Source organism: Schistocerca serialis, chromosome 3 (assembly GCF_023864345.2).
Source record: "Schistocerca serialis cubense isolate TAMUIC-IGC-003099 chromosome 3, iqSchSeri2.2, whole genome shotgun sequence".
Classification (NCBI taxonomy): domain Eukaryota; kingdom Metazoa; phylum Arthropoda; class Insecta; order Orthoptera; family Acrididae; genus Schistocerca; species Schistocerca serialis.
The window spans coordinates 198994030-199012542 of NC_064640.1; the positions used below are offsets into that span (position 1 = coordinate 198994030).

At 43.1% G+C, this 18513-nt stretch overlaps 1 non-coding gene across 1 annotated transcript; it reads left to right on the plus strand.

Annotated features, from left to right (window-relative positions):
• The first annotated feature begins 8424 nt into the window (after positions 1-8424).
• Positions 8425-8499, plus strand: Trnat-ugu (transfer RNA threonine (anticodon UGU)). The gene has a single exon. It is a non-coding gene; the product is annotated as a tRNA-Thr (tRNA).
• The last annotated feature ends 10014 nt before the right edge of the window (positions 8500-18513 follow it).

The window sequence follows — 18513 nt, forward strand, 5'->3', positions numbered from 1 at the left end:
CATATAAAAACTATAAATATATTGCTATACATATTACATCAGTTTGCATGAAAATTTTCTCAGCTTTTCATTGCTGCCTTCAGTTTTCTATTTGATTCACTTGTTTTCTCGTAAATTCTAATTGTATAATGGAAAAAAGTTATTTGTTGTTATGTTGTTCTTAATAGATATTGTGGCAGAAGAAGCTGATCGGCATAGTCGCCGTGGTGTAGTGGTTATGATACTAGACTGTTCCATGAAGGGTTACGAGTTCAGTATTCACCTGAACTGTAAAATTTTAATTTCTATATCCGGTTCGAGTACATTCTAGAAGTATCCACAAATGTACTGGAATGTTCTGTAACTATATATACCGAATGTGTTCTGGCCGGAGGCAGCACACTTCGCACTGTGTGCAAGTGCTGAATAAACCTGTGTTAAGTGAAGTTAGTGTTCCTCATTCATCTACACTCCTGGAAATTGAAATAAGAACACCGTGAATTCATTATCCCAGGAAGGGGAAACTTTATTGACACATTCCTGGGGTCAGATATATCACATGATCACACTGACAGAACCACAGGCACATAGACACAGGCAACAGAGCATGCACAATGTCGGCAATAGTACAGTGTATATCCACCTTTCGCAGCAATGCAGGCTGCTATTCTCCCATGGAGACGACCGTAGAGATGCTGGATGTAGTCCTGTGGAACGGCTTGCCGTGCCATTTCCACCTGGCGCCTCAGTTGGACCAGCGTTCGTGCTGGACGTGCAGACCGCGTGAGACGACGCTTCATCCAGTCCCAAACATGCTCAATGGGGGACAGATCCGCAGATCTTGCTGGCCAGGGTAGTTGACTTACACCTTCTAGAGCACGTTGGGTGGCACGGGATACATGCGGACGTGCATTGTCCTGTTGGAACAGCAAGTTCCCTTGCCGGTCTAGGAATGGTAGAACGATGGGTTCGATGACGGTTTGGATGTACCGTGCACTATTCAGTGTCCCCTCGACGATCACCAGTGGTGTACGGCCAGTGTAGGAGATCGCTCCCCACACCATGATGCCGGGTGTTGGCCCTGTGTGCCTCGGTCGTATGCAGTCCTGATTGTGGCGCTCACCTGCACGGCGCCAAACACGCTTACGACCATCATTGGCACCAAGGCAGAAGCGACTCTCATCGCTGAAGACGACACGTCTCCATTCGTCCCTCCATTCACGCCTGTCGCGACACCACTGGAGGCGGGCTGCACGATGTTGGGGCGTGAGCGGAAGACGGCCTAACGGTGTGCGGGACCGTAGCCCAGCTTCATGGAGACGGTTGCGAATGGTCCTCGCCGATACCCCAGGAGCAACAGTGTCCCTAATTTGCTGGGAAGTGGCGGTGCGGTCCCCTACGGCACTGCGTAGGATCCTACGGTCTTGGCGTGCATCCGTGCGTCGCTGCGGTCCGGTCCCAGGTCGACGGGCACGTGCACCTTCCGCCGACCACTGGCGACAACATCGATGTACTGTGGAGACCTCACGCCCCACGTGTTGAGCAATTCGGCGGTACGTCCACCCGGCCTCCCGCATGCCCACTATACGCCCTCGCTCAAAGTCCGTCAACTGCACATACGGTTCACGTCCACGCTGTCGCGGCATGCTACCAGTGTTAAAGACTGCGATGGAGCTCCGTATGCCACGGCAAACTGGCTGACACTGACGGCGGCGGTGCACAAATGCTGCGCAGCTAGCGCCATTCGACCGCCAACACCGCGGTTCCTGGTGTGTCCGCTGTGCCGTGCGTGTGATCATTGCTTGTACAGCCCTCTCGCAGTCTCCGGAGCAAGTATGGTGGGTCTGACACACCGGTGTCAATGTGTTCTTTTTTCCATTTCCAGGAGTGTAATTACACCTTCTACGTGACATTATTCTGGTGGAGCCGCTGGTTATTGGAACTTGTGGTAGCGCACTTTATCGACGACACAGTGGCTCCCATCAGGCCACGAGAGAGCCGCCGTTAACGTGGCGAGAAACCCGAGTTCGAGCCATATTCAACAGATCGCAATCTATCGGAGAAAGAAGAAGAAGAGGACGTTACGATGACATCAAGTGTGTGCCATCACATAAGACATCCTTCTGGGTTATCTGGTCACGATGGCCAAGATCGAAACATGTGGCTGAAGGTACACGAGTGTATAGCCAAATTTAACAAATTGGATGACACCGTGTGTTCGGCTAACGTAATTTCCTATTTGGAAGGCACTGCCAAGCGATGGTATGGGAACAATGAGGAGAAGTTCACAAGCTGGGAAGTATTCCAGGTGGAACTGCGCAAGTATTTCAGCGACACACGACAACAGAAGTGCAAGGCTGAAGATAAATTAAAGTGCAGGGCCCAGCGTCCACGAGAAACTACAGCATCCTACATTCAAGACGTCTTGGAGCTGTGTAAAATAGTGGATCCTAGAATGCAGAAGTAAAATAAGGTTGCACATCTCATGATGGGTGTTGCTGTGGACATGTATGAAGCTCTACTCCTGAAGGAGGTTTCGACAGCAGACGACTTCATAAAATGGTGCCAGTATATTGAGACAATGTATCAAAAAAGAATTACACGCAAGAAATTTGAACAGCTTCCAAATGTCGTATCGATGTATGTGATGGAGGAAGGAACTGATTTCACAAGTGTTCTTCGTCAGATAGTGAGAGAGGAAGTTCAGAAGGCACTTGGATTGCACGGTGAGCAAAAAACCGAGACGCTTGATGAGGTCATAAGGCAGGAAGTGGAACAGGCATTGAACTCAATCTCTCGTTCTTCATTTCCCTTTAAAGCGGTGAAAAAGTCGAGATCCAGGCGAAGTTACATTTCTACAATGCTGCATGAGAAACCTGTTTGAGCACCAAGGAAGACTGACATCTGGAGGACTCAGGATAACCAATCAGTATGTTTCCACCGTGGACGACTGGGACATGTGGTGCACTATTGTCGAGAACAACACGTAAAAAGACTGAGGGCCGTTCTTAAGTGTCTCCAACAAGGCGGGCTGAAACCTAATCCAAGATAGTGTCTCTTTGGAGCAAAAGAAATCAAAATACTTGGACGCCTTGTGTCAGACGAAGATGTGCGGCCAGACCCAGAAAAGGTGAGATCTATAACAAAATTCCCGATTCCTAAAAGTATTAGAGATGTGAGAAGCTTCCTCGGATGATGTTCTTATTACCGTCGTTTTATCAAAGACTTCTGTATGAAAGCCATGCTACTCCAAGAGTTGTTAAAAGCCGATGCTAAATTTATCTGAGGTGGTGCTCAACAAGATTCTTTCAATGTCCTGCGAAAATCTCTGACGACAGACCCTGTACTTGGTCTGTATTGTGAGAGAGCACCTACAGAACTACCCACAGATGCCAGTGGGTATGGGATCAGTGGTGTTCTTGTACAAATTTCGGATGGAAAAGAGAAGGACACTTACAAAAGCTGAGAGAAACTACTCAGCTACAGAAAGAGAATGTCTTGCTGTGATCTGGGCCATGTGCAAATTTCGACAGTACCTCTATTGGTTCAAATGGCTCTGAGCACTATGCGACTTAACATCTGAGGTCATAAGTCGCCTATAACTTAGAACTAATTAAACCTAATTAACCTAAGGACATCACACACATCCATGCCCGTGGCAGGATTCGAACCTGCGACCGTAGCAGTTGCTCGGCTCCAGACTGTAGCGCCTAGAACCGCAAGGCCACTCCGGCCGGCAGTACCTATATTGAAGGCCATTCACAGTTGTTACAGACCATCATTCACTTTGGTGGTTGACAGGTCTTAAGGATCCAACAAGGCGACTCGCCAGGTGGGCACTACGTCTTCAGGAGTATGACATTACCATAGTGTACAAAAGTGGAGGAAAACACCAAGATGCCGACTGTCTCTCAAGAGACCCTGTGCAAGTCCATCAGGACTTTTGATAAAGATAGTGACTGACTCGTTGCGCTCCAGGATCTCTCTGCTGAGCAGAAGAAGGACGCCAAGATATCTCAAATTATGCTTGCCTTAAATCGGTCAGAGGATGTGAAAGGCCAATTTAAGGTAGTTAATGGATTACTTTGCAAGAAAAACTTTGATCCATCTGGAAAGAGGTGGCTACCAGTGATTCCTAAACATATGCGCTTAGATGTTCTACAGAAATTCCGTGACACACCTGAGGCCGGACATTTAGGATTTATTAAGACATACAATAGGATCCGCAAGAGATTTTTCTGGCCAGGTATATTTAGGAGCGTCCGTCATTACGTGTCACCCTGTCGAGTGTGTCAGAGGAGAAAGGCAGTTCCTCAGAAACCATCTGGCCGACTCATACCAATTCCACCAGCCGAAACGCCTTTCCAGCGTGTTTGGATTCACCTCCTCGGACGATTTCCAACGCCTGCTACTGGCAATAGATGGATTATTGTTTGCACTGATTATCTGACACGCTATGCCATTACAAAAGCCGTGAAAACAGCCGAAGTATTCGAGGTAGCCAAATTAGTATTAAAACACGGTTCCCCAAGGTCATTAATTATGGATCGATGGGAAAGTTTTTCAATCGAATCATGTGATATGGATAAAGTGTCGGTGCAACATTACTTATCACATGACGACTGCCCACCATCTGCAAACTAACGTGCTTACTAAACGCCTTAATAAGACCTTGGCCGACATGCTATCAATGTTAGCTAACGTTGAGCAGAGCAACTGGGATGAGGTGCTACCTTTCGTGACGTTTGCCTACAACACCGCCAAACAAGACACCACAGGATTTACGCCATTCTTCCTGGTGCATGGACGTGAGGCGACTACGACGATAGACACTGTGTTTCCATTACGTCCTGATGACGTGGACAACGACTACATCGGTCAGGTTTTAGCCAGAGCTGAGGAAGCTCGGCAGTTAGCTCGACTGTGCACACTGCAGGCTCAAGAAAACGATCGCCCAAGGTATAACGCGAGCCACTGCCCTGTTGTCTACCAGCCTGGATCTTCACTTCTGTTCGGAAGATTGGTCTCTCTGAGAAGCTCCTCAGGCGCTACTTTGGACTTTATAATTGTGTAAAACAGTTGCTGATGTTACTTATGAAGTTAAAGATTTCGACCCCGACACAAGACGACGAAAGATCAGAGGTACGGTCCACATCCTTCGAATGAAGTCCTGTAAGGATTCTGCAACCCACGGTAAATTCGAAGCTCCAGCGACAGGCAACAAGCGGAAAGGTGACGAAGAGCATAGCGGCAGAGAAGTTCTAAGAAGATCACCGCCAGGGTGAACATCAGTCATCAGGAGTCGGAGGAGTATGCAGGACCGATGACTCATTCCCGGATTAGGAGGACGTCTCTTAAGGACGGAGAAATGTCACCGAAAGATACAAGTGGCACAGTCACCTTGGTGTAGTGGTTATGATATTTGACTGTTGTCCGGAGGGTCGTGAGTTCAAAAGCCTGTTCGAAACTGTAGCCCCCTTGCAAAACGTATATCACCTTCAATGACGAATAAACTACGAGTATAACACCACATCTTCGTTCCACAAAACTCATTTCCAAACTGTGAATTTGTCGTAACAATGCAGGTGGATTTTTTTTTATTCATTGCGTACAACAATGTGCAAATGAATGTCGGTTTATGAGGTACATTGTTCCCAAGATTAATTTTCGTAACAAAACTTATACATATACAGAGAAAATCACATATTGTATACCTGGGGTATTTTCTGACTCCAAATTGTTGTACTACAAACAGTGATATAATCATAAATATTTTACCTAGTTATAATAAAAAGTTCGAGAATAGCATATCTGGAAGATCAGTAGTCTACACCCACATTACAACTGTTTATTTGTAGTTAAACGAGCCTTGGGGTAGACATCATGCACGGGTTAAAAATGATTTATTTCCTGCTTTCCTGACTGTAACAAATTAATGAACTGCCAATACTGAATGTTATTACGTCAATGCGAGATCTTAAGAACCAGCAGAATTTCGCACACTCCAAAATTTCGTAACAGCTCTGAGCCCTACTCGCTTAAAATTCAAGTTAAAGTTCCCCAGTTGCGAACTGGCAAAATTAAAAGTCCCAAAAATCACTCATTGCATTCACTAGTTTTCTCACAAATTCTATCATGAAAGACATTATTTGTTGTTATATTGTCGCTAATAGAAATAAATAATTAGTAAGCACGCTCATACTTCCCTAACTATGTTTATTTACAATAATGCCGCTACTGTCAACATATTATTTAATCTTATGGCTAAAATTCACAATTTTTCCTGTGCGTAATACACATCCTGCCCTTTATTTCAAAGCTGGTATGTTACGAACAGTTCTGTTTTGATTCTTTAATAGATCTCTACAACACCATTCATAGACACTTTGTTTATAAAAATCAGTATAGGTGTAGTCAAGTCATTAATTTTTAAAGTTCATACTATTCACAAAATACTTGACATAAAATAACTAAATAACTTAGAAATTATACACCGTGCCGAGGGCACGCTCAAACCCTCACTCTCATCATAATTTTCTCCTTTTGTCTGTGGTACTGGCTTTCCAGTATTCTGATGGGTTCACTTTTTTATATTCAGTATTTTAGCTGGTCCATCTGGCCTGCATCGCGGCCTTTCCCTGCAATCTTTGCCCCCAATGGCCAGCGAGCACGGAAATTCTGACCACGTGTTTTCAAAGCATGCTGAACGTCTGCTTGTCATCAAGATTTCGCATATTTCCAGAACGAGGCCAGCAGAGGCCGAAAGAGTGCTGATAGTACTGTAGTTCAATTCTTTTATCTTGGCTGTTCGCGCATACCCGCCCAGACGCGGGAGATTGCTGCGTTGCCAGTTGCACGCGCCAAGAGCAGCAGCGCCATGTATAGTTCGCAAACTTAGTTTAGGGGGGAGCGCACAGTTTATGAAGTAAAGCCACCACGGCCGCATTAACCCTTTCGCTGCTACAGAGACGTGCTCCCCGCATTCCGCGCTGTGCGCGATTTTGTCGTCACTGCACTGCTCGCCTGTGCAGACACATGGTGTTTCGACTGCTTTGACACACTTTATCATTCAATTTCACAAAAACTATTTGGTCCAATAATTTGATTTTAACACATCTTCTTGACTGATACCTTCCCCCCATAAATGACTTAATTTTGTTTCGATGTTCAACGCAGTTATTGTGCAGCATTAGATACAGTAAACCACTGCACGAAATTTTGAAGAGTTTGCAGAGGTAAAAGTCCATAGCGTACACTTTCCATATGGTCGATTTTAGTTGCCACTAGAAATTTCAAAAAATTACATTCAAGCGAATAAAATTCATGAAGTAAGACACTTCGATATTGTTTTTAAGTAAAGAAAATATTAAGCATCGAACAAGATTTGAACTCAGAACCTTAGCTTAGCAGCCAAACATTTTATTTATTTATTTATTTATTTTTAAATCGAATTTTGTTCGTTTTCGTTCCTTGTATCTGCTCTGGGCGGACGTCGAAAGACACCCATTTCAGTTCGTTGTTGATCCATTAATTCAGTTTTTTTGTTACAGAGGGCACTATCTCTCTGACCGAACATGCTGAGCTACCGTTCTGGCACACTTCAACCCAAATCAGAACCGGGGGTCCACAATTACTTATGTGAACAATACTGCGAAGTGTGAAATTCATTGAAATTATGTAGGTAAGCTGCTATTCTCAACCTCCTTTACCAGCCGCTTGGATGATGCAAGTATGACCGCCGGCCGGTGTGGCCGTGCAGTTCTAGGCGCTTCAGTCTGGAACCGCGTGACCGCTACGGTCGCAGGTTCGAATCCTGCCTCGGGCATGGATGTGTGTGATGTCCCTAGGTTAGTTAGTTTTAAGTAGTTCTAAGTTCTAGGGGACTGATGACCACAGATGTCAAGTCCCATAGTGCTCAGAGCCATTTGAACCATTTGAACCAAGTATGACCCCAGAGCCCAGACATCAGGTAGTGTTTATTGGAATGCACGTCGCAGTTTGCAGATATTGGCACTCTGTTTCCTGAATAGTTGTCAGAACAGTTGTTTACAACTGAAGACCCCACAGAAAAACAGGGTAAGTCACATTTTGTACAGACAAATAAAAACTAGCCACAGCTCAGGACAAATCAAATACAGCAATAATAAGCCTAAAAGATAAGGGTGTAGGCCACGATTTTACTGTAATACTGTATATATTTTTAAAGGTTGTATACTAAACGCAAATTCAGTTCAGATGATGCCATAATATACTTAGCTTAGCAAATGGCATGTGAGGGTTACATATAAACTTAATTGTGTTTATAGATAGTTCATCTATAAATGAAATGATAATTAAATGGACGCCCTAGCTGCAAACAGGCGTCATGTACTTCATTGGGGACATGTTGAAAATGTGTGCCCCGACCGGGACTCGAACCCGGGATCTCCTGCTTACACGGGGAGCGCCCTCGGTGGCTCAGATGGATAGAGCGTCTGCCATGTAAGCAGAAGATCCCGGGTTCGAGTCCCGGTCGGGGCACGCATTTTCAGCATCTCCCCAATGAAGTACATCAACGCCTGTTTGCAGCTAGGGTGTCCATTTAATTATCATTTCATTTCTAGCAAAGCTGCATGGTCATCTACGATAACTGTTCTTTAGTGAACAGATACTACCGTCATATATAGTTCATCCATAGGTTTTGATGAGTAAGTTCGCGAGTATCAAAATATGTGACATAAATAGCCATATATTTTGGTTGCATTGACTTAGGAACTTGATTTTTTTACACTGCCAAGAGACCGGGCCTTAGTACGCTCTAAGGAGAGGGAAAAAAGAAAAGAAAAGCAAATAAACGACACATCATCAAGGAATTAATCAAATGGGACGGAAATGTGTAGATGTGAGATACATGTACGGAGAAACAAACTATTACAGTTTCAGAAAAATTGGGTGATTTATTCGAAGAAAGAGCTTGACAATTTCAGCAAGTCAATAACACATTGGTGCACTTCTGGCCCTTGTGCAAGAAATTACTCGGCTTGACACTAATTGATAGATTTTTGGGTGTTCTCCTGAGGCATTTTATGCCACATTCTGTCTGAGTGGAGCGTCAGATCGTCATAATCCCAAGCTGGTTGGAGGGCCCTGCCCATAATGCTCGAAATGTTCTCAGTTGAGGAGAGATTCATTGCTGGCCAAGAATGGGTTTGGCAAGCACGAAGGCAAGGGGGGGGGGGGGGGGGGGGCTTTCTCTTGGTGAAATGTAAGTCCAGGATGGCTTGCCACGAAGAGCAACAAAACGACACGTAGAATATCGTCGACATACCGCCGTGTTCTAAGAGGAGTCCTGGTATAGGATGAAATGGCACCCTAGTCCTTCACTCCTGGTTGTCAGGCTATCTTGTGAGTGACAGTCAGTTTGGTGTCACCCAGTATTTGGGCGTCTTCACCCAGGAATCTCCTTCACTGGGGTGGAATTGCCTTCAGCGATGAGCCCCTCGTTGAACTGAGCCCCGATGATCAGCAAATACGTGTGTGGAGATGCCTCGGACAGCTGTAGCGTACCTGCCTTACGGCCTGACAACCACGGGCGATGGTGTGGGCTGTCATTTCATTTGATAGCAGGACCGCTTTGATTATTATCTGTAGCACTCTTATAACACAGCAGTACGTCAATAATATTTTGTGCTCGATTTTGTTGTCCTTCGTGACAAGCCATCCTAGGCTTACATTTCGGCAAGATAATACGTGCACACGCACAGCGAGAGTTTCTGCTGATTATCTTCGTGCTTGTTCCATTAAGTTTCGGGTGTGCAGTCTTCGTGCTTGTTCCATTAAGTTTCGGGTGTGCAGCCGCAAGAAATCTCCTTCTTCTTCTAATATTTCGGCTGTATAACGTTCAGCCAACTTCAGAGTGAGCCGTTAGACTGCCGCTCCAGTGCTCCCTTCGTCCCTTGATACTGTTGTACCGCGCGACTGCGCATGCGGCCACAGATGCAAATGCGCCAGAGACGTTGGTCGGCGGCAGAGACGTGCATAATGCGCAATTTGTATCTATGACTCCGCAGTTGATCTGTGTTGGCATATCGATATATCATTGTGAGCTGCACTGTGACGACGTCTTTGCGAGTTTATTACAGCAAGTGCCGTATTCCAAGATTTATCAAGATTGAAACCACTATCTCTATTAATTAAATTCGTCGTCAAGCGAATTTCAATTGCCTCCTTTACTATCGAGTCCCAAAATGATGATGTAGTTGCCAAAATTTCGACGTTGTCATTCAACATACTGTCACCATTATCAATACAGTGCTCTGCCACTGCCGACTTGTTAGGTTGTAAAAGTCGTGTGTACCTCCGGTGTTCTGTACGTCTCTGGCGCATTTGCATCTGTGGCCGCATGCGCAGTCGCGCGGTACAACAGTATAAAGGGACGAAGCGAGCACTGGAGCGGCAGTCTTACGGCTCACTCTGAAGATGGCTGAACGCTATACAGCCGAAATATTAGAATAAGAAGGAGATTTCTTGCGGCTGCACACCCGAAACTTAATGGAACAGTCTTTGCGCCGCCAAAACCTGAAGATTCACATCTCCGTGCTTGTCAATCCCTGCTTTGGTTTGCAAGGTCGCCGGATCTCTCCCCGATTGAGAACGTTTGGCGCATTAAAAGCATGGTCCTCCAACCATCTCTGAATTTTGACGCTCCAACGCGCTAATTGGACAGATTTTGGCACGATATCCTCCAGGTGGACGTCTGACAACTCTATCAATCAGTGACAAGCCGAATAACTGCTTTCTTAAGGACCAGAGGTGGACTAACAGTTATCGACTTGCTCAATTTGTGAAGTCCTTTCTCTCGAATAAATTATTCAGTTTTTCTAAAATTGTAATCATTTATTCGTCTGTTCATTTAAATTTACCGACTTCTGTCTCATTTGAAGTGTATTTCACATAAGTTTCAACTTGATATCTCTGCCTATTCCTGAGAAAAAGGGGATCATGACAGATAGGCAGACAACAGATGGACAAACAGTGGTCCTACAAGGGTTCGTTTTTTACTGACTCAGGTACGTAACCCTAAAATAGGTGAAGTACATTTGTAATTTAAACAACAACGAAATCTGATGAGTACATATTTCCCAATGTATGTAGATTCCGTATGTACGTATTTCGGGAACACTAAGAGAAAAAACCTGCTGGGGTTTCTGTCGCAACTGTGGAGAAATATGCTCGGTTATTAAAGCAAAACGATAACTATATTCTTGTGCAATGGTCTGTTTAACTCACTATTATTGCTGTACACTTCATGCATCATAAAAACGTGTTAACCTTAGACTGCACAATAGAAAGGATGAAGAGTTGAAGCAGAGGTACAACACCGTCTCTCAGACGACACTATGCAAGTTGTGTGGGTCTTGCCGGCCGCGGTGGTCTCGCGGTTCTAGGCGCGCACTCCGGAACCGCGCGACTGCTACGGTCGCAGGTTCGAATCCTGCCTCGGGCATGGATGTGTGTGATGTCTTTAGGTTAGTTAGGTTTAAGTAGTTCCAAGTTCTAGGGGACTGATGACCACAGCTGTTAAGTCCCATAGTGCTCAGAGCCATTTGAACCATTTTTTGTGTGGGTCTTTATTTTACTAAATTTTCAGGTAAAAGTCGTGTTATTAATTGGTAACATAGACACTTGGACTTTGACTTAATTGTCATTCTCAGAAGCAGCCTAAAAAACCGATGCGGATAGCAAAAAGTTTCTGTTAGGTTACATAAAACTGTAATTGCGAGTTATAGCAAAGTAACGTTACGGCTGCCAGTCCAATTCGAACACACTTCTTAATGAGTAAATTAATAATTAAAATGAAACCAAAAGTTCAGTGACTAATTAACTTTCTACATTAAAAATTTCATGAGAAATCTATGGAGCCAAATATGGTTCTGAGTAATGCAACATCTAAACTACCCAAAGGAAATAATCTGCAGTCCCACTTTTTTTTAGATAGCTGACTTGAGGCCGATAATGAGGATAACACAGCACCCAGTCCACGAGCGGAGGAAATCTCCAACCCGGCCGGAGATCGAACCCGGGCCCAGAGGGTGGGAGGCAAGCACGTTACCACCCAGATAACCAGGCGGACTTGTTGAATAATACTAACAGAATAAAGTAACTTTTAGATTATTGATATCATGAAAATATGATTTTATTATTACAAAATTACGCAACAAACAAATCTGGAACCCTTTTTGCAAGATAATAAAATTTTCTGGCAGTCTTTGTTAAGAAAATAAGACAGTTTCCTCTTTATAGTTATAACGCTAGGGTAAATTCTAGGATTTGGGCCACATTTACCACGACTTGTGTCACTGACAGTCTGTATGTACACTACACTGTCTGACAAAAAAAGTGAAGCAAACAGAAGATATGGTCGAATGTCAATATAACTTCGTTCACGTAAGCACCATGGATGGGTAGGTAAATGATAAAAATTGCAATTCTCTGTGACAGGTTGAACGGATACCAGTGTCCATTGGTGTTGTTTATGTTGTTACCAGGCATGGTAGGTTATGCACAGGGCGTGAACAGCGTCGTATTTTATTTATTTATTATTTGTTCTTCACAATTACACTCTATTATCTGAAAAGCTAAAATAGGCCATACAAAGCACATTTTTGGATGAGAATAGATTTATATGTTAACTATTTATTTCTGATACTTTACCTTTTTAAATACTTCTACTACTACAAAACTGCAATAAGACCCTTAACCAGCTCCCCAACTAGTAATACTACTATTAGCACAACAGAATCTGTTCTTTTTTTCGTTTATTTTAGTACGTTTAATCTGCAGATGGTTGTCTCCACTACTGGATCCGCCCTCATACTACCTCATCAATAGCCATTGTCTGCTGGAGTCTTTGGGCGTTGGGCAGCACCCCAACAGCGTTTACACTGTAATACATGCAATTCCACCAGTCACTGTTACGTTTTAAAGTCCACACTTCTATGTCCACCTGCATCAACACAGTTCTTGAGAAATTATTTCATTCGGTGGTCGCTGCCCTCAGTTTTCTTCTCTGAATCTGCACAGTATGCTGTTTAGCCGGGATGGCAACTTGAATTGAATGACTCAGTAGGTCTTCCTTGGCCTTCCTGGATACTGCGACTGCAATATTGTCCAAGATGCCGCAGGCCGACTCGTTCTGCAGTGCTGCTTCGGGGTTTAAGGCGGGGACGTTGATGAAATTGAACAAAAATGTCCATTTTCGATTTATTTTTTATTTGTTAGTACAACTCATGGACAATAAGTTCCCAAAGTTTCAATGTTGAAATCGCATTCGAAGTGCCTGAAAATTATTTAAAAGTGTGACGCGGCCTCCCTGCCACGCACACGTTTTGATGCAGCACTTCAAAACCAGCTCAGTGAACAACGATTCTGTGTATTACTTTCAACCAAACGTGTGCGGAATACATCTAGAAGGCCGTGATACATACTCTTTCGTTTTATAGATCATCTTTGGACGATCCTGCACTTCTCAAAAAGTGTGTTCATGGCAAAACCCAAAATCCAAATGAGTCTCTAAATTCACTCCTATGGAAACGATGCCCCAAAAACACATTTGCATCTGCTACAGTTGTCAGAATTGCAACTTATGATGCAGTTATTGTATTTAATGATGGGAACGTCAGGAGGATGAAGGTATTAGAAAGAATGGGCTTCAAGATAGGAAATTTTACTCAAGACATCCTGAGAAAAATAGATTTACAGCGCGTCTCTGCAGCTGAAAAGTCAGTTGAAGACCTGGTAAAGGAAAGAAGACAGACAACAAGAAAACAGAAGAGAAGCCTTGAAGGGAAAGACGACCTAAAGTACAAATGTGGTGCCTTCTGAAGAAGTGACATAAGGAAAAAAGTTAGGTTGAACTTTAAATTGCGTTTCCTGAAAAGTTTGTTTTTTAAGGTTTATGTACCTTTTCCTCAGATTCTATGAATGCTAGAATTATGAAGTTTTGTACACATATTTCTGTAAACCTAATAAACGTTGTGTCAAGAGCAAATTTTGAAATTCTGATTGCAGGCTGAGATATGGGGCAAAGTGCTTGGAAGTTTGCATGAATTTAGATTTCTACTTGTTGAATTATAATTAAAAAATTATGAAAATTCTCCTATTTGATCTATTCTAAAAACCTCATGAGAGAAGCTTACAACATATAAAGAGATGAAACACAGAAATTTTTGTAGAAATCTCTTGAATACTTTCAGACAGAAAGGAACATACATTATTTGTTTAAAATAAAACTTCAAATTTCATCAAAAATTTGAATATATATAATCAAAGGATTTTATATGTAAATTTGTTACTTCATGTAAAGTGTGGTACAAAATTTCATTGCCATATCTCCAAAACTGTGGATTTGGTGCATTTTTGAAATAGTGTGTGTTTTTCATCAACGTCCCCCCTTAATATCCTTAATGCCTGTCAGCCATTACCTGTCGCACCTTCATGAAGTGCATAATCGCACAATATGTGTTGTGTGCTCACACTCCTGCAGGCGCAGCTATCATTCATCTGTCTTTTGAATTTGCATAGATACATAGCATACGGGCCTAGGCCATTCAGGTGATGTATCAATCCACTCGACGGGTTGAGGAGTCTCATTTTTAGTCTCTCCCTCATGGTAGGGAGAAATTAGTATGTTCTGCTTTAACTGAAGTGTCCCATTCATTTTGAAACAGTTATAATACATCTACATCTACATACATACTCCGCAATCCACCATACGGTGCGTGGTAGAGGGTACCTCGTACCACCACTCGCATCTTCTGTCCCTGTTCCACTCCCAAACAGAACGAGGGAAAAATGACTGCCTATATGCCTCTGCACGAGCTCTAATCTCTCTTATCTTATCTTTGTGGTCATTCCATGAAATATAAGTTGGCGGCAGTAAAATTGTACTGCAGTCAGCCTCAAATGGTGGTTCTCTAAATTTCCTCAGTAGCGATTCATGAAAAAAACGCATCTTTTCCTCCAGAGACTCCCACCCGAGTTCCTGAAGCATTTCCGTAACACTCACGTGATGATCAAACCTACCAGCAACAAATCTAGCAGCCCGCCTCTGAATTGCTTCTATGTTCTCCCTCAATTTGACCTGATAGGGATCCCAAACGCTCTAGCAGTACTCAAGAATAGGTCTATTAGTGTTTTATAAGCGGTCTCCTTTACAGATGAACCACATCTCCCCAAAAATTTACCAATGAACCGAAGATGACCATCCGCCTTCCCGACAACTGCCATTACATGCTTGTCCCACTTCATATCGCTCTGCAATGTTACGCCCAAATATTTAATCGACGTGACTGTGTCAAGCGCTACACTACTAACGGAGTATTCAAATATTACGGATTTCTTTTTCCTATTCATCTGCATTAATTTACATTTATCTATATTTAGAGTTAGGTGCCATTCTTTACACCAATCACAAATCCTGTCCAAGTCATCTTGTATCCTCCTACAGTCACTCAACGACGACACCTTCCCGTACACCACAGCATCATCAGCAAACAGCCGCACATTGCTATCCACCCTATCCAAAAGATCATTTATGTAGATAGAAAACAACAGCGGACCTACCACACTTCCCTGGGGCACTCCAGATGATACCCTCACCTCCGATGAACACTCACCATCGAGTACAACGTACTGGGTTCTATTACTCGAGAAGTGTTCGAGCCACTCACGTATTTGGGAACCAATCCCATATGCTCGTACCTTAGTTAGGAGTTTGCAGTGGGGCACCGAGTCAAACGCTTTCCGGAAGTCAAGGAATATGGCATCCGTCTGATACCCTCCATCCATGGTTCGCAAGATGTTGTTGTTGTTGTGGTCTTCAGTCCTGAGACTGGTTTGATGCAGCTCTCCATGCTACTCTATCCTGTGCAAGCTTTTTCATCTCCCAGTACCTACTGCAACCTACATCCTTCTGAATCTGCTTAGTGTATTCATCTCTTGGTCTCCCTCTACGATTTTTACCCTCCACGCTGCCCTCCAATACTAAATTGGTGATCCCTTGATGCCTCAGAACATGTCCTACCAACCGATCCCTTCTTCTGGTCAAGTTGTGCCACAAACTTCTCTTCTCCCCAATCCTATTCAATACTTCCTCATTAGTTATGTGATCTACCCATCTAATCTTCAGCATTCTTCTGTAGCACCACATTTCGAAAGCTTCTATTCTCTTCTTGTCCAAACTATTTATCGTCCATGTTTCACTTCCATACATGGCTACACTCCATACGAATACTTTCAGAAATGACTTCCTGACACTTAAATCAATACTGGATGTTAACAAATTTCTCTTCTTCAGAAACGCTTTCCTTGCCATTGCCAGCCTACAATTTATGTCCTCTCTACTTCGACCATCATCAGTTATTTTGCTCCCCAAATAGCAAAACTCCTTTACTACTTTAAGTGTCTCATTTCCTAATCTAATTCCCTCAGCATCACCCGACTTAATTAGACTACATTCCATTATCCTTGTTTTGCTTTTGTTGATGTTCATCTTATATCCTCCTTTCAAGACACTGTCCATTCCATTCAACTGCTCTTCCAAGTCCTTTGCTGTCTCTGACAGAATTACAATGTCATCGGCAAACCTCAAAGTTTTTATTTCTTCTCCATGAATTTTAATACCTACTCCGAATTTTTCTTTTGTTTCCTTTATTGCTTGCTCAATATACAGATTGAACAACATCGGGGAGAGGCTACAACCCTGTCTTACTCCCTTCCCAACCATTGCTTCCCTTTCATGTCCCTCGACTCTTATAACTGCCATCTGCTTTCTGTACAAATTGTAAATAGCCTTTCGCTCCCTGTATTTTACCCCTGCCACCTTTAGAATTTGAAAGAGAGTATTCCAGTCAACGTTGTCAAAAGCTTTCTCTAAGTCTACAAATGCTAGAAACGTAGGTTTGCCTTTCCTTAATCTTTCTTCTAAGATAAGTCGTAAGGTCAGTATTGCCTCACGTGTTCCAGTGTTTCTACGGAATCCAAACTGATCTTCCCCGAGGTTGGCTTCTACTAGTTTTTCCATTCGTCTGTAAAGAATTCGTGTTAGTATTTTGCAGCTGTGACTTATTAAGCTGATAGTTCGGTAATTTTCACATCTGTCAACACCTGCTTTCTTTGGGATTGGAATTATTATATTCTTCTTGAAGTCTGAGGGTATTTCGCCTGTTTCATACATCTTGCTCACCAGATGGTAGAGTTTTGTCAGGACTGGCTCTCCCACGGCCGTCAGTAGTTCCAATGGAATATTGTCTACTCCGGGGGCCTTGTTTCGACTCAGGTCTTTCAGTGCTCTGTCAAACTCTTCACGCAGTATCATATCTCCCATTTCATCTTCATCTACATCCTCTTCCATTTCCATAATATTGTCCTCAAGTACATCGCCCTTGTATAGACCCTCTATATACTCCTTCCACCTTTCTGCTTTCCCTTCTTTGCTTAGAACTGGGTTTCCATCTGAGCTCTTGATATTCATACAAGTCGTTCTCTTATCTCCAAAAGTCTCTTTAATTTTCCTGTAGGCGGTATCTATCTTACCCCTAGTGAGATAGGCCTCTACATCCTTACATTTGTCCTCTAGCCATCCCTGCTTAGCCATTTTGCACTTCCTGTCGATCTCATTTTTAAGACGTTTGTATTCCTTTTTGCCTGTTTCACTTACTGCATTTTTATATTTTCTCCTTTCATCAATTAAATTCAATATTTCTTCTGTTACCCAAGGATTTCTACTAGCCTTCGTCTTTTTACCTACTTGATCCTCTGCTGCCTTCACTACTTCATCCCTCAAAGCTACCCATTCTTCTTCTACTGTATTTATTTCCCCCATTCCTGTCAATTGCTCCCTTATGCTCTCTCTGAATCTCTGTACAACCTTTGGTTCTTTTAGTTTATCCAGGTCCCATCTCCTTAAATTCCCACCTTTTTGCAGTTTCTTCAGTTTTAATCTACAGGTCATAACCAATAGATTGTGGTCAGAGTCCACATCTGCCCCTGGAAATGTCTTACAATTTAAAACCTGGTTCCTAAATCTCTGTCTTACCATTATATAATCTATCTGATACCTTTTAGTATCTCCAGGGTTCTTCCATGTATACAACCTTCTTTCATGATTCTTAAACCAAGTGTTAGTTATGATTATGTTGTGCTCTGTGCAAAATTCTACCAGGCGGCTTCCTCTTTCATTTCTGTCCCCCAATCCATATTCACCTACTATGTTTCCTTCTCTCCCTTTTCCTACACTCGAATTCCAGTCACCCATGACTATTAAATTTTCGTCTCCCTTCACAATCTGAATAATTTCTTTTATTTCATCATACATTTCTTCAATTTCTTCGTCATCTGCAGAGCTAGTTGGCATATAAACTTGTACTACTGTAGTAGGTGTGGGCTTCGTATCTATCTTGGCCACAATAATGCGTTCACTATGCTGTTTGTAGTAGCTTACCCGCATTCCTATTTTCCTATTCATTATTAAACCTACTCCTGCATTACCCCTAT